This window comes from Marmota marmota, unplaced genomic scaffold (assembly GCF_001458135.2).
Source record: "Marmota marmota marmota unplaced genomic scaffold, marMar, whole genome shotgun sequence".
Lineage (NCBI taxonomy): Eukaryota > Metazoa > Chordata > Mammalia > Rodentia > Sciuridae > Marmota > Marmota marmota.
In genome coordinates, this window is record NW_026000222.1 from 2,381,758 (window position 1) to 2,395,925 (window position 14,168).

At 56.8% G+C, this 14,168-nt stretch overlaps 1 long non-coding RNA gene across 1 annotated transcript in view; it reads left to right on the forward strand.

Moving 5' to 3' along the window:
* Window positions 1-6: 6 nt before the first annotated feature.
* Window positions 7-14,168, forward strand: part of LOC125613076 — a 25,258-nt gene continuing 11,096 nt past the window's right edge. Inside the window, exon 1 of the long non-coding RNA XR_007343576.1 lies at window positions 7-148. This is a non-coding gene — a long non-coding RNA (uncharacterized LOC125613076). The remainder of the gene's footprint in view (window positions 149-14,168) is intronic.

Consider the following 14,168-nt stretch of genomic DNA (forward strand, 5'->3'; position numbering starts at 1 on the left):
CAGCGCCTGGCTGCTGGCCGGGAGGGGCTTGCACGCACGCCGTCCCTAGCCAACCTCGCTGCGCGGCTTGCGGGCTAGCTCGGGTGCACCGGAGGTGCTGTCGGGCGGAGCGCGGGATCACGCAGAAGGCCGGCGCGCACAGACCCAGGTGAGTGTGGTTTTCCAGCGTTCCGCTGGGCGCCGGCCTGGGCAGGGAGAAGGGGGGCAAGGCGTGTTTTCGCGGGTCATCGCGAAGAGCCATACAGCTGTGCCCCGGCTCGAGCTAGGGCGACAGGCGTGTGCCGGGCTTTAAGCCCAGCTTGCGGCTCCTTCAAAGTCCACTGGCCTCTGGGGTTTCTCCAGATCTTTGTCCACCTCTCACCAACACCCCCTCCCGCAACACACACACACACACACACACACACACACACACACACACGCCTTCAACTTTTTGGCGGAAGACGCCTTGACGCCTTCGGGGCGCCTGGCACTGCTGTGCGAGGAACTGGGGGTGGGTGGCTTGCCGGCTTAGCCTGCCGGGCTGTCGCCGCTTCCCCTGGCAGAGCTCGGCTGGGAAGATGGCTCTGGAGATGAGAGAGTTGCTTCCCCAGCCTTGTCCTGCCTGGGGAAAGGGCGAGTGTGGGACATAACCACTTAATATTTATCTGTGCATACACAGTTGGGTGTTCTCACAGACAGACAGCCGTGGTGGACAGACAGACTCCACTTTCAGGGCCCACTTGGCATTGCTACCCACAGACACCCTCAGTACCTCCAAAGCTTTGCCTTTACCCTCCCAACCAATGCAGACCTACAGCTTAGGTGCCACAACCCTCCCAGGGTCACACAGCCTGCCCACTGAGGGGAGCCCATGCTCCAGGCACGCCTACCACCATGCTGTGCTGCATTTGCCCACCAGAGCTGGTCCCACATGCACACACAACCACAAAAACGGCCACCCCACCCCAGCGCATGCCGTGGGCACACATCATTGTCTCCCCCCACACACACACACACACACACGGAAGCTGCAGAGGACAGCGGCCTGGGTGCTGGAAGGGAGGTTTGATCCTGGGAAGGAGGTCTCCCCACACCTGGCCTTTAGCAGAGGTGAGCCAGTGGCGGGTGCACAGGCACCCACCGCTCTCCAAAAGTGGCAATAGCATCTCCATTCCCCTCTCCCCTTCCTTCACTCCCGCAGGCTTCCAAAGTGAGGGGAGTTTACAGAACATGAAGTTGGGGGCCCTTTTACTAGTAGCCTCCTTCCTTTTAGGCTGGGGTTTGCTGCAGATTCTTTGACTAATCCTGAGATGGGGTTTCCTACCTCCCGCCTCCAGCACACCATAGCCTTTCACATACACCCCTGGGGAGTTCCTTATATTTTGGGATAAAGGAACTTCTGCCCTTTAGGGGAGAAGCTGCGGGATTATTCCTTAGGCCTGAGAGCTAGCCAGATCCCGCAGGGGAAGATCTGCAGAGTGGTGCCCAGGGAGAGAGGGGCCCAGCAGCTGGGGTCTTGGGATTGCCAAAGACTAAAGCTCTCCCCAAACCCCAGTCCCTACTGAGGTGGGAGGTGAGAGTGGGGCCTGACTGGGGAGAGGAATGAGCACCCAGTTCTGTAATATGGACCCCCCAATTTCTTGAAAACCACATTCATGGCAAGATGGCTTTTCTGTGAGTTCAGAGACAAGTTCTTGGCTCTTTCGGGGCCCTGAGAGGTCGCCTTTGATCTTGCATTTCTGGGGTAGAGAAGCTGAAGCCCAGAGAGGACTTGGCCCAGGTCAGCTAGTGGCTGCGAAGCCACCATCTCTCCGTCCTTCCTCTCTTCCCCTTAGGACAGAAGGGCATGCCTTGTCGTCTTCCCAGATAGTCCAGGAGTGGAAAGAGTGCACTTTCAAAATGCTTCTGTCCCCACGCCACAGCCTAGGCTTCCCAGGCTGCAGGGGCTGGGATTCGTTAGACAGCTGAGGGTGCTAGCCTAACAGCCCAAGTGACCTTAGCTGTGGTGCTCTCCACGGCTGACCACGCACCACCCACTGCACTACTAGGTACACAGCCCTCGGCAGGCATTCTTAGCCTTTCTCTGGGCTACGAATCCCCTTGATGAGCTGTGAAAATGGTATCCTCCTGACCCCTCCCTAAGGTGATTCAAGGCTTTGCCAAAAATGTCTGGAGCTAATTCATGATCATGATCCCCATCCCCCTGCACTTTACCCCGGGACCCTGGTAAAAGCCCTAAGGTTACCTGCTTAATATTCCCAGGGTCCCCTATCAAGCCAGTCTTCTTCCTCTCCCTTTAGGAAAGGGGCTGGCAGGTTAAGGGGCCACCCTGCAGAGAGACCCTCCAGGCATAGTCCAGTGGTCCTGGGGATGTGGTCCCACCTCCCACACCTTGGGACGCTGTATAAACTGCAGTTTTTTTCCTCTGAATATTGGAACTAATTATGACACCCGTTTCCTAGAGGGTGTGACCGGGTTAGGGGACTTGATCTACTCAAACAGAAACGAAGACCCCTGAGGCTCAGCCTGGGGCTGGGCTGTGGGAGAAGATGCCACAGGATCCGTGAGCAGAGCTTCTCTCTCAGCCGAGAATCCCTTAAGACTCTGCTCTGGTCCCAAGTCAGTCCGCTCGGGCACCGGCCCCAGGAATCCCCAAACTGGAGGGGGGTGGTGTAAAAACAGCCTGCGACGTCCCCACTCCCCAAGCCCGAGGCATTTTTACTGGCTAATTGCTTAAGTGAAGCCGCCGGGGCCCAGAGCGCGCCGTAACCCGAGCGGGGAACCAGATCCAGCTCGGATGGTGCCCGGNGGGAATTATAAGGAAATAAACTTTCATTGGGGGATCAAAACTATAACACCTTTCAGGGAATGTCCAAGATAATTTATCTAGTCTTCTATTAATTCACACAATGAGGTTTTTAATATCTTACTATGTGCTACGCATCATGTAAAATATCGGATGAACAATAAAACTAAGACTGACACAGCTGAAACATAAGTAAGGCTAGTCAGGAGACAGTCAATGACAACATTGGCTGCTGTATGAACAAATGGGAATGCACAGTAGGGCTACTACTTGTAAATACAGAGTTAGGCTATCCTTGGAATTATTTTAAGATGCCTAATCTACGAAATAAAAGATAATAAAATTTGATGGAAAAGGGAAAAGGAATCATAGTTATCAGAAAGAAGAGATGAAATGTACAAGAGCCTAGAGGCTCGAAAGCTAGTGATTTAGTCAGCTTTTTGGCTGATGTAATTAAAATAACTGACCAGAACAACTGTAGAGGAGGAAAAGTTTACTTAGGGGCTCACAGTTTCAGAGGTCTCGGTACATAGAAGAATAGCTCCATACCTTGAGTCTTGAGGTGAGACAAAAGAACATCATGGTGGAAGAGGTGGCAGAGAGAAGTGGCTCACATGATGATTATGAAGCAGAGAGAGAGACTTCACTTGCCAGATACATAATATATACCCCAAAGTCATGCCAATGACTCACCTCCTCTAGCCACACCCTATCTTCCTTCAGTTAACACTCAGTTCAACCCACAGGAGATTAATTCACTGGTTGAATTAAGACTCTCATAACCCAATCTTTTCACTTCTGAATGTTCTTGCATTGTCTCACACATGAGCTTTTGGGAGACACTCAATATCTAAACCATACTAGCATAGAATAATTAGGAAATTTCTGAAATTAGAAGAGCTCACGAAGAGAATCAACAATTATTTCGCAATGTTCAAGTGTTCATGGGCTGGTAGATGATGATGGTGATGATGGTGATGATGGTGATGTTGATGGTGGTTGATGATGATGGTGGTGATGGTGATGGTGGTGGTGGTGGTGGTGGTGACAATGATGGTGATGATGGTGGTGATGATAATGATGGTGATGCTGATGAATGATGGTGATGGTGATGGTGATGATGATGGTATAGTAATGATGGTGATGCTGGTAACCATGGTGATGATGGTGGTGATGTTGATAGTGGTCGTGATGATGATGATGGTTGTGAGGGTGATGGTGGTGATTGATGGTGGTGGTGGTGATGAGGTGATGGTAGTGGTGATGACAATGGCGATGGTGATGGTGGTGATGGTGTAGTAATGATGCTGATGACAAGGTGGTGGTGGTCATTGTGGTCACAGAACTGCCACTGTAATCCAGTGAGCATATTCTGTTTTGACTTTAGTTCTCAGGGAAGACAAGTGACACTCCTACTTTACTTTTGTAGCAATGACTGTTACCGTGGCTGCTCTGGGAAGGCACACAAGCCTAGTGCTCTTCAAGCTGTTCTGTGTGGTATGGGAGGGGACACGCATGCCCTGGGTGGGGGGCTGTGAACCCTGACCATGGAACCGAGAGCACCCTGGCAGACAGAAGACGCAGGGACGCGAGGTGTACAGGATGGGCCAAGTTCAAGAGCAGCTATGACAAGGATTGTCCCTGGCAGTTAATGTCCCCTACAGCCTGCGTGTCAGGAAGAGGCTTCTAGTATGTTTAAAAAAAAAAAAGAAAGAAAGAAAGAAAAAAAAAACCCTCATGTTGCAGCCCTGAGCTCACCCCTTCCACTTGGCCCTTTTACCCAAAAGCACGCATTTTCCATGACGTTCTTCAATGAAATATTTGACAACATTGCAGCCCGGGAATTTACAGCTCTCTCCCTGCAGGACTTTTGGGAGTTTTCTGGCATTAGCGGTACACGCTGCTCCAAGGGACAGGGTGAGCTCTGGGGACATGGAACCCCCGGGCGTTCCCATTCTGGACGCCGGCCATGGAGGGCAGCGCTCTTCCCGCTCTTCCCGTGAGGGCGGCCCCACCGCGTCCCGATGTATTTTAATCCTCGCTGCTTGGGCAGCTGTTCTCAGACAGATGCAAGAATGCTCCCTTCCAGGGACCTGTGTGGGGGTGTGCGTGGGGGGGGGTCGATCAAAAGATCTGAGGGGCAGAGTGATGACAAAGGTGGGGCAGAGAGGAAGGGCGAGGACCCGACTCCCTCCCCAGCGTGGCACCGCTGTGGAAAGGAGCCGGCAGGCAGGCGTGGAAAAGAGGCAAACAAGGGTTCCGAACAGCGGATTTCCAGGGCCAGATATTTTACAGTTTTACAGCACACGCACACACGCACACGCGCGCACACACGCACACGCACAGGGAGAGGGCACTAGGAGAGAGGGATCCACAGAAACACACATGCAGATTTTTTCTTAATCAAAAGCAGCGATTGGCTCCCAGGAAGCCGCCCGTGCATTCAGCGGAGCCTGTTGTCTCCACGGAGGGACGGCTCACAGCTCTGCTCCTGCCCCTCAGAGGGCATTAGACATTATGAAAAAAAGTGTGTATTTTAGGGTGAAAATAGAACTCCACCCACCCGGCCAGCCTTGGGAAGGGAGGAGGGGGACCACCTGCAAGGCCCGGGCCTGTGGTCAGCCTGGAGAGGACTCCCTCCACCCGCCATCCCAGTCCACTGCAGCTCCTTTGTCCCAGCCGGGTAACGGCTTTGGCTTTCTAGTGACCCCTCGGGGAGTTTGCCCTGCGGTGGGTTTGGACAGGACCGCCTTTTTGTCTTGTGGGTCATGGGAGAACAGCCAGGTGGCTGCCACGGGCAAGGGTAGCCCAGTCCCGGGAGCTGGTAAGGAAGGATAAATACAGGACAGGGAGCCGGAGGGCGCACCCAGATATTCTAGGGAAGTTGGTCATCAGAGCTTCAGAGGCACTACAGAGCCCGGGACAGACAGGCCAGGAGGCACACGCAGGGGCGGAGAGATTCAGGGCCACCTAGCGCAGGGTCCCCCAGACAAAGGGGCTGAGACCCTCAGAGACACAGGCACAGGGGGGCACACTGAGGTAGGCTGATTCCCTGGGTCTGTTGCAGGGGCGGGGTCCTTGGAGAAGGGTGGCCAGAGCCCCACTCCATAGGGCCCAACCTCAGCCTAGATTTAGCACCCCGACATGGAGCAGGACCCCCAAAGGCAAAGAAGGGTACAGTCCTGCACTGGCACTAGCTCTGAGCCTTGGGCAAATGCCTCAACTTGTGGGTGCCTTGCTTTCCTCATCTTGCAACCTACCCACAGAGCTGACCCAGGACCAGAGGGAAAATATCAGGATTGCACTGTGCAGAGGCCAGTGGGAGGCCCAGGTGGGTGGGCGTCGTAAATTCAGACCATGCCAGAAATGTCAAACGAATAAACAAACAAATATAACTATGAATAATCAGCAACTTGGGCCCTGTCTGCTTGAGGTTTGGTTCCACTGCTGTGTGACACAGAGCCAGTGAATTTACCTCTCTGTGCCTCATTTTCCTCAAGTGTAAAAGAAGAACAAAGGAAATCCCTCTCTTCCAGTTAGTTAATGCATTAGATAAGTTAGTAATTGTTAGCTGTGGTAGCTAGCTATTCCCGCGGGTGCAGAGGCCCCGTTAGCCTGGTTCTTTGGGGGTTGGTGGATGGCATTCCTCACTTTCGTGTGTGTGTGTGTGTGTGTGTGTGTGTGTGTGGTGAAGACTGAATCCAGGGACTTGTACATGGGAGGCAAGTACTCTACCAACTGAGCTATATCCCCAGCCCTCACCCCATTTTTGTGGCAGCCCCTAAAAGTCTATGGAACCCCAGCCTGGGGACTTGGGCAGACAGGACCAAGAATTTGGTGGCGTGGAGACAAGTCAGGGGATGTAAGGCCACCTGTGACTTTAAACAAGTATCTTCCCCTCTGGGGAGTGCAAGGTCAGAGAGCAGCCTCCTTGACTGGTTGAGAGCTCAGAGCAGAACCGGAGGCAGCAAAGAGGATATAGTCTCAGTGAACCCCTGCCCCTCACGGCCAGGCTTAGTCCTGGTCACCCCCTGCAGACAACAGTACCCTGAACCTGGGGTGACCACCTGGAGCTGGCTATTGTCCAGCCCCATCTGCTGGGTGAATTCTGAGCCACTTCTCGACCTCTCTGAGCCTCCATTCATTCCTCTTCTGCATGATGGCAAGAATAACAGTAAGAATAACGTCCTCAGGCTGCTATGAAGACTGGCCGCCGAGGACGGATTGTCACCAGAGAGCCACTGAGCACCTCCTGACTCTGCTCAGAAACTGCTGTAAGGCTCATTTCACAGACAGGAACACAAGACACAGCAGGGTGAACAGAAAGGGCCTAATAAATGTCAGATTGTTTTAAAGCACTTCCCTCCCTCTCAAGAAGGGTGAGGGTGCAGACCTCGTGGTGCTCCACCTTGGGCAGCTCCAGGCGGGGGTAGGAGGAAGGGGGAAATGACCTCCAACTCAGCTTAGGCATGAGGGCAAGCTCCCCTCCCCAGCCTCCCACCACGCTGAATAATAAAATAGCAGCCCCTAGCTTGCAGTCCCAGTGAAGCCAAAGGCAGCCTCCAAAGCCCTGGGAGGCCCAGCTGACTCCCACCCCCACTTGCTGGCCTGGTCCCGTCCTGTCCAGTTTCTGGAAAGGGGTGGCCTCCTGGGCTCCGACCCTCAGCATGTGCCTCTGCTCCCGTGCTGCTGGGCAGGCAGCTCCTGGGCACCGCTCCTTCCCGGGGAAGCTAGGAAAATCCTCACCCAGACTGTTTTCAAGGCACAGAACAGAGGCCTTTGAGCAAAGAGGCCCCTTGGACAGCCCGTGCTTGGCCCCTGAGGGGTCAGGGGGCCCCTGCCCCACTCCTCTAGAAAAGACCTCCAAGAATTCCTTGGGGTAGGGCTCTTTCTCTCCAGGCTACATCCCTGGCCATTCCCCGCAGCCCTTTCAAACAGTTCTTATTCTGCCTCTTGGTCAAGGCTCACCTCATGGCCAGCCCACAATTCTCTACCCTACAGAATTTAAAAACCAACCGGAGGAAAATCATAAAGCCACCACTCAAACTTTCTAGTCCTTTTATTTTTTATTTTGAAATATATTTTTTCCAGTGCTGAAATATACCAAATCTTTGAGCAGAGGGGTCCGCGCAGACTCCAGGGCCGGTCCTAAAGGAACCCGCGACTCGCTCGGCTCACGTCCGCGCCCCGCCCTGACCCATCTACTTCTCATCCTACTTTTTTTCTCCTTTCTTAATAGTTGGCAATTAACTACCTGCAAAAATTCTGCCCCTGCCCTAGAAGATGTTCAATTCTAGCTATTTTAGAAATTACGAACTTCAAACTATTTGGACTCTTTTGTTAGATCCCAAGGTCCGATGAGTCCTTTCCCTCCCTCCGCTGCACCTCCCTCTCGGTTAAGCTGAGGAAGGAGTTAGCTCCTCGCTGGACTGCAGGCAGAGCTTCTGCTCCGCTGGGTGACTGTCCCCCGCCCCCAAATTGGCCTGAGACTCACTTGATTCTCATAATCAGGCCTCGAATTCGCCCCTTGTGGGAGCGAGTGCGCCCTCGCGTTTGCTCCGCGTCTTTGCGCGGCGGCGTTTTCCGGAGGGGGTCGCGTCGGGGAAGCTGCCCTGCGCCGCCGCCCACCTGCCCCCGACTTCTCTCTCGCTCTCCTTTTCAAGCAGCCAAGACTCACTCTGGTTCCGCTCGTCTGACTCCATTTCTGTGCGTCGCCTCCCAGAAAGAATTGTCGAGGGCTGCCGTTCGGCGGAGGCGGTGCATCGCCTCCCGGGTGAAGCGCAGAGCGCGGCGCGGCCGGGGCCCCGCGGTCTGGCGGCGCCTTCTCTAGGCCCTGGGAGCGCGGAGGCTGCGTGTCCACCCGGCTGCGGCCGCGGCGGGCTGGTGCCGGGCGAACCGGGCTGGTTACTGCTGTTCCCGTGTTGAGACGATGCAGTTCTTTTAACCGCGGTTTGGGCTAATGATGGGTCCTGCTGGCGTGGACGCCGTGTTTATTTTACCTCCACCAGCCCGGGGGAGGGAGCGCGCGCTGGGCGCCCCGGGGAGGCACGCTGGAGCTGCAAATCCCCAAACTGATGTGGCTGGGGAAGGGTCTTAGGTGCCCCCTCCTATCACGTCTTTCTTCTCGCCAGCGGAGCCTTGCTTTGGCGGCACCGGTGACGGATTCAGCCTTCTTTTCCGCGACTTCGGGGCAGAGGACCTAGAAAGTCCCTGGGGCCCAGGGCCGTGCCTGGGACCCGCGGCCTTAGGGAGGCACCTTTTGGAAACGAAGTCCAACTTGGTCGCTGCCTTTGGAGGTGGAAAAAGTGCCCAACCCTGGGCATCAGGGCCACCCTTCAGCTAGGAGGAGAGAAGGGTGCTATGGGTGGGGACCTTGGTGCAGGACACCAGATGCAACCTAGGCTGGCTCTGGACGGTGACTGCTAGATCTGAATCTGAGGTCATGAACTGGGGGTGCCTTGAATGGACCCCAAACCCCACCCTGTCAAAACCAAGAAATGCTCTTCACAGTGGGTGATGGCTCCGGATGTGTCTATATCCCGTTATTGGGAAAGAGGGAATGACCAAGAAGACCTGCGCTGAAGCAGGATCTTCAAGGAGCTACCACTCGGATATTTCTGGCTACATTGGGGGGAATTATCCCGGAAATGGTCTCCCTGCCCACCTGCCTGTGTCCATACAGAGGAACCTGGAGTCTGGCCACTGCCAAGCTTGCTGGATTTCCATTACAGACTTCAAAACATCCCCAGCTTCTATCCCAGCAGGCTCCTGGCCCAAGGAAACGGGGGACAGTGGGGAGCAGAGGGGACAAAGCTTCAGGAGACTGGCCACGTTCCAGACATCCCTGGGAACGGTGGAGGTGCTGGTCAGAGAACCAGGCAAGCGGACCAAGGAGAGCCTCCAGGTGGGCTCTCGGTCCACTTAACCGGCTCCGTGGACCCACGCCCCACCGCTTTGCTGCACCTAGATCCCACCCCAGCAAGCCTAGGCCTCCTTCCCCATCTCGTCCCACCCCTCTCCCCGCCAGGCGTCCTGCGGAACAGAGACCTCGCCGGTTCCAATTCAATTAGCGCGCTTCCAGGCCGCCTCGGGCGAGCGGCGGCTTCAATCAGGGCTGCGCCGGCTGGGGCGGGGGCGGGGCGGCCAGGTAAAAAGGAACCAATTTGCCCCGAGGCTTTATCAACAAGTGGCTTAACTAGGAATTTGCGTTGACAACTCGGCACCTCGGTCGGGCTGCGGCAGGGATGACAAGCTGAACTGTGGGGGTGCGACCCGGGAGCCGGGAAGCCTCCGGGGGGCAGACTCGCCCGAGCCAGGCGCGGCGAGGACAGAGGGGACCCAGGCACCCGGATCTTGCCGCTGGGACAGGGGGCCCGGATGGCTGGCGAGCGGGCCGGTGGGCGTTGGACTGTCTTTCCCGGCGAAGTAGGTGGCCGTGTATATTTTTGTTCAAGTGGTGTTTATGTTAATGAGCAAAGGATGGAATTACAAACAGCCCGCCGATCCGCGCACTGCGGCCGCCCGAGACTCGCCGAGCTTGCGTCCCAGGCCCAATCAAAGACGCCCGCGCTCTGCCGGCTCGGGACCTCCCTTCCTCTAACTTCGTGAAACTGTGCTGCACCCTCTCTCCAACCCCCTCCCCGCAGCCACACACGCACGCACACACAAAATGGGAATTCTGCAATCACCCCCCTGCTCGCCAAACCCGGGGATTTTGCAATCCCTCCTGCCTCGCCCTCCGCCCTCCACAGCGCAATCAAGTTTGTGGAGGAGAAGAACGCTCCTTGAAGCCCTGCAGTGCCCTTTTCCAAAGGCGCACTGGGTTGGGCCGAGCTCCTCTCCTCCTGCTCCGCCCAGCTCTGGTCTCCTCGCCCCTTCTTTCTGCCTCATGCTCAGCTCTGCCTGGTTTTGACATTGGGTTCGCGGCCAGCTGCTTTTTATTTTTTCCTGTAGAAAAGGAGTTGGGCTTTTCAAAAGCCGCCCCAGTCTCCCTCTTTCCAACAGAACCTTTCCTCCTCCCTTCCCCCAACAGTTCCCTCTTCCTCCCCGATAGGAAAGGCCATGGCTGCGTTTGCCGGATCCTTTCCTCTGGTAATGAGGACTTCGAGTGGGAAAAGCAGAGACAGGAGGGAGCACCTTGGGAGAGGCTCCTGCCAGAGGGGCTGCTGGTGGCCCTGGCCTGTGGGATCGGTGGGGCCTGGACCAGGGCAGCAGCGAACACACTCCCCTGCTCTTCAGACACTGCTGCCAGATCGCCGCAAAGGAGACACAAAGGAATGGACAGTCCAGGCCCTGTCTCGCCCTCTCCTAGAGGACCTTGGATGGGGAGATGTGGGTGACCGCACCTCCACAGCTCCTCAGCCCGTGGTGTAGACGTGGCTCCTCGCACATTCCCACCACCTTCCCAGCGGTTCAGCCCAGGTTTCTGGCGGGTCAGGCTGCCTTCAGAGAGGAGGGAGGGAGCGGCTAACACCTCTGCTGGCGCCTTGGACCTGGAGAATCGGGACCTCCCAGCAACATAGGGATGGCATCCCCACCCTCACCCCCCATTTTGAATTCCTGCTTTGCCAGGACTGCGAGGCTGACCCGAAGGACTTCAGCAACGCTTTGAGGGCCTGGAGCACCTGACCTCTGCAGTCTGCTTAGCACTGGGCAGTGAGGACGGCAGCCAGGGGAAGACACAGACTCTCAAGGGAGAGGGGGAAAGTAAGGGCCTTTGCCTGGCCAGGGGCAAGTTCAGCACGTAACTTTCTCCCCTCTCAGGATGCAGCCTCCAACTCCAAGGTTTAGGCATGGAAAATGCTCACTCGAGTGTGTGGGCGAGTCTCAGGGCCCAGTCCTGATTTGAAGGCTGCCCACCCTCTCTGCTCTGCCACCGTAGGGCTGCTGCTGAGCCAGGAGAGGCTGAGGGGCCCCTTTGCTTCGGGGTCAGGAAGCATTTGCAGTTGCCCTGTGGGGGGCAGGTGTTCTTAACAGGACATCAAAAGGTCCTGGGGAGGTGCAAAACTAGGTGTGTGGCTGCATTTTGGGGAAAACATTGCCTTCACTTTCACCGGATAAAATCGCTAACACTGGCCCCTCCCGCAGAAGAACCACCAAGACAGAACAAAGTGGCCTAAGTCACCGTTGTCAGCACCCCCCTTCTCTCAAAGAGCTACCATTTGTCAAACCCGTGCGCTGCTGACACTCGCTTGACGGGTTTTGTAGCCTTGATATTGAGCAGCGAAGAGAAGAATCCCAGAAGAGAAAGAGGGGTGCGGCCACGCAGCTCCCTCCCCAGCTGCTGGACTGAACCGGCCCTGCTCCCAGCCGCTGCAGAGGTCGCAGGCTCTGGCCCGCCCACGTGTTTGGTGCCGAAGCTCTGGGGTCACAGCCCCCAGGTGGGGAGACCCAGCGCAGTTGTTTCGGGAGCCCCCGCCCCCCTAGCGCTGTGCTGCGTTCTGCGCGGGGGCGTTTGTAAGCCAGCGCGGGTTCCAAGTCCAGACAACCCTGAGCAGGTGCCGGCCAGGCTTCCTCCCCGTCTCGCTTGGCCCCCTCGCGAGATGCGGGTGTGTGTGGGGACACTTCACGCCGGCATTTAGCCTGCCGTAATAGATGGTGAGGGGCACCCCGTAGCTATCCTTGCGCTTGGCTCCTCGGGACAGGGGACAGGGTAGCTTTTCTTCTGGGAGCTTTGGGAAGCAGGTTAGGCGAAGAGGGAGTGTCGCGGGGGCCCCACCAGGGATAGGGGTCATCCTAATCTGGTCACGCCCGGGGATCCCGGGGTCAGTCCGCACTGGGCCCGCATGGCGCCTTCGCCCTCACCCGCCGCAGGCCTGGGCGCCGCGAGCCCTTTCTCCGAGGCACCACTTTCTCTTGTGCTGCGGATGCCAGATGCCAGTCCTGCACTCGCTGGCGGGCCCTTCGGTGCGCCCCAGCCGTTTTCTCCATCCTGCAATTAAACTCGAGGTCAAATATCTCCTTAACGACGCTATCAGGCCAGCGGCTCATTATGGCGTATATTTAGCCATAAAATACGGGTTGTAGCGAGGAGGAGATGAAAATTATTGTGTTCTGGGAATGAATCCTTTTAGCAGAAACCAGAGCTGTTATTTACCACGGAGAACTAAGTACAGGCTCGGTCTTCCAGGCGACCCCGGCAGGACCAGCTGCACTTCCAGGCCCTTTCCGGCTTTGCCTGCGCCCCCGCCGCAAGCCTGGCACCCGGTGCACCACCAACCCGGCCGGAGGCGCCGCCTCTGCGCGCTGCTGCCTAGGAGCCGCGTCGCTGCTAAGGGAGCGCTGACAGCCCGGTGCTTGGCCTCCGACCGAGTCCAGAGCTCCCAGCCCACTCGCCTGTCTGCAGCGGGAAAGCCTCTGCCCGGGGTTGTCGGGAGAGGGCACAGCAGCCTGGCAAGCGGTGGAACAGTGTGGAGACTGATTGGACTCGGAGGATGACTCTGCTTCTGCTGAGTTGCCTCAGGGCAGTTACCCAACCTCTCTGCACCTATGTGGCCCATCCAAAAGGGAAGGAAGTCTCACTTGGCTCTGGGAGCCTAAGGAGAATCCGATCATTCATGTGAAGGTCGCAGTCCTGCGCCAGGTCAGGAGAAGTTCCACCCAAGATGGATGAAGGCAAAAGAAGAACAGAGACGTGGTTGGGGCTGTGGCCCCGCCTGGGTGAGGCCCTGGGTTTGATCCCCAGCGGAGGGAAGAAATGCAGGAGGATGTTGACAAAAACAACGTGTGGGGCTGCTGGAATGAATGGATGCATGGGTGAGTGACGTCACCTGTGCAGGGCTGTGGGAGACTTGGAGTCCAGGGTTGGACGGCTCAGGCTTGCATGGGGCCAGACCCCCACCAGCTGTGCCCGCCAGCATGGGTAACTCATCTCCCTTGTCCAGACCCCAGGCTCTCCTCTGTGGGCACCACCTCACCCAGAATCACCAGGCTGAGCGGAGACTGCTGCTGGGACCCCAGGGCTCAGCTTAAGGTGCCCAACAGGACTCCACCCCCCTGCCCCTCCCCGACATCCTGGGTGTGGGGCACCCCCCGTTGGAACCAGAAGCCTTGAGACACTCTAAGGATGCTAAGGCTCACCCTAGCAGTGTGGGGGATCGGGTGGGCGGAAGAACCCCCAGCGTCTGCCTCTCCGGAAGTGGCCGGTGACCCACAGCTGCAGATAGGTGGAAAAACCAAAGGAGGGAGTCCCCAGTCTAAATGTTTGCGAAGGTCTCCAGGGGGGCAGATTAATTGTGGGGCTAGTAGGTCTCCCTGGGTGGGGCAGGTGTGTCCTAGAGCCAGCCACCCCACTAGCCAGGGCCCAATATTCCTGGTTTCTGGGATGGGCAGGACAGCAGACCTCCCATCTCTGCCTCATGGACATCCTGCCCGGAGATGCGGG